Raw genomic sequence first — 2942 nt, forward strand, 5'->3', positions numbered from 1 at the left:
AGGATGAAAGTATTTCACAGAGACAGCTGCTGTTTAGGATCTGGATGTACTTTTATAATGACATACAGAATACCATCTAAAGCGGGTTCATCAGAAAGACACCACCCGTTGGGATCTGGCTCGCGGGGTCTGTGCTGATGTGGGCTGTAACATCATCACTGTGTGATCACTGTCCTGATTAGCTGCTGCATCTATCACTGAGTGTTTAGACAGGGTGAACAGCTCTGCTGATGGACATGAGGTCCCTCCCCTGTGCAGGTGCTGATGGAGGGGGAGGATGTACAACACATACAGTACAAATTTTTACTAATACTACACATAACTATGTCATGGATACTATTACACAAAGTCCTACTCAGAAAATAGTTTATTTGGCAGCACGATAAATGATAAACAATGTCTTTTCTCTCAGAGTTTCAGAGTGTAGGTGTTACCATTCACATTGACTCATCTGTCAGGGAGGACGTCAGTGCCCAGCATAATATTTGTCTCTTCGTACATGGCTCTTCAGGCTCATCACACCCATCCACAATTTATTTGTTATAATATACTTGTGTGTGATTTGAAATGAAGACAAATCAAGTCATGTGTTCACATTTTAAGATGCTATTCAGTAACAGCTATTGTATTTATCCTCCATCAACAGATCTGATGCAAGGATAAAAAAAAAAAAAAGTCTTGAGAATCTTGCTACTGTTTCGTTTCACATTTCAAGATTTTCCCAGGCTAAAAACCACCTCACAAGTTTTCACATGTATTATTTATTTTAAATGAAGATGTTACAGATTACTTTGGGAGACCTTTTACGCTGTCAGCCGGCCTGGGTGCCTCTGATTACAATAGTAGGCTGTGTGGAATCAGCTGATGAGTCTCCAGAGCTGCAGACTGCTGGCTCCGCTCCCTCTCCCTGATCTGGGAATAATAGTTTCATGTGATTTGGGAATATTGTCTCTATAATATTGTCTCTATTAATTAGTCATGGGCTTCATAGATCTTGGACCACTATTATTGTGGGTGTGTGTTTGTCTTTGCTAGTCACGCTGAAGCTCATTGAAGTCATTTGCTCTTCGTACGTGCAAAGTATACTCGCGTTCTGTACAACCTGCATGCAAAGTTTGTTTTTGGTCTCTCTCCTCCAGCTGTCTCTCCTAGTCTGTCTGCCTGTCGTCCTCCCTTTCAGTCTCTCCATTTTTCTCTCTCTTAATTGTTTCCAGAGTGTTTGTTTGGAAATTTGTTGAGTTCTCCATCACACGCAACCAGAATTGCAGCCAAGACATTTACACACACAACATAGCACGTTAAATCTTTAATACTGCCCTTGTGATGTCTTCACTGTCGTACTGTATGGTGTGTATATGTGTGTGTGTGTGTGTGTGTGTGTGTGTTTGCTGCTGCGCACACCACTCTGTTTGTATTAGGCATGTATATGAGAATCCTAATTCAGGATGTATATAATTAGCCAGGATCTTTTTCTGCAGACGCGCACACACACATTGCAGACCCTGATGTTTGTGTTTGTGTTGTCATGGCGATGCCTCTGGCTTTTCGTGTCGCAGCAACAGCAGTGAGAAAGGTGAGAGCGCCACCCTTCCCTGTCCTCTTCTCACACTGTCTGTCTTTGCCCGTGTATTTCACTTTCTTGTCCCTGTCTTCCCGTCCTACTTGACTTTCCTACAATACAAGTAGAGACACATGTTCTTTTATTAGAAACATGTTTATAGAGTCTTTCTCCTGCTCACCCTCCCACAACTGCAGAGATTTTATTTACTTTCCTCAACGACTGGACACTTCTTTTCCTCTTTTTGTTGTGTTTCACTGACTGTAAAGGTTAATAGGTCACAATTGTACACACTCATTGAGAACTCAATTTCCCACCATTCACTTCATGCTGAGCTGAACCTGTTCTCCTGCAGTGGTGGGATAAAAGAAAGAGGTCTTGACAGGTGAGAAAAGAGACATAGGAACATACTGTGTGAGGTGTATGGATGGGTGTGGTGTGAGGTAGCGTTTAGGGAAAGCACGAGAGAGATTGGAGGGCAGAGAGGGATGGAAGGTGTGAGGGAAGGGAGAAACTGTAAGGTGCTTTCCCAGATCTGTTCAGTTCTGAATTCATTGTTTGAAAAACATGTGGTCTAAATTTATTTTGCGAGAGAAAGGAGGACAAGATCACACAGTAGTGTTTTACACAAAGACACGTTAAACACACAGAGTCCGCTTATATCAGTCTGTGAAGTCATGTTCTGCTTCAAGTGAGATCAGACACGCAGCAGAAAATCCAAACCAGTGACGTGAATCCAAAGGCCCGTTTTTTTATTAGCTTTGTCCGTATGTGTGCCGACACGGCCGACTATGTGCATTTTTGCTCGTGAACATGTGTCGCAAATTATCAATAACTTTACAAACAATAACTCATTTTCACACAAAGAATAGCCTCGTAAATACACAAAACACGTCTTAACATAGCTTGTATTAGCTCTATTGGAAGTTTTTTAAAACAGTAAACCTGGGTCCAGAACTGTGAAACTAAGGCGTTTCCAGTTCCTGGACCAATCAGCAATCAGCTGTTTCCTTCTCTGAGGTTGTCAGGTAAAGCCCTCTGATAGGTGGGGACATGACTGTTTGAGAAAACTAATTGGTCAATGGTGCTTTGCCCAGATCTTTCATCACCACGCGTTCCCCATCTGTTTTCAATAGAGAAACCACTGCTTCAACTTGTCGCCTCCTTCTCCCTCTCTCTCGCTCTCTCTGTCTTAGTTGTGCTGTTATAGGTTTAGATTTTGCTTTGGCATAAAGAAAAGGTCAAATCCATCACTGTGCATCCATTTTCATAGAAAACACAGCTTGCTGTCATGTGCTGTAAATGTGCTTGGTCTCCAATATACATCAGTCTATAACAGTCAAGGCTCTAATGCCCTGAATACTTTGTTTGCATACAAAATACT

The sequence above is a fragment of the Anabas testudineus genome, chromosome 1 (assembly GCF_900324465.2).
Source record: "Anabas testudineus chromosome 1, fAnaTes1.2, whole genome shotgun sequence".
Classification (NCBI taxonomy): Eukaryota; Metazoa; Chordata; class Actinopteri; order Anabantiformes; family Anabantidae; genus Anabas; species Anabas testudineus.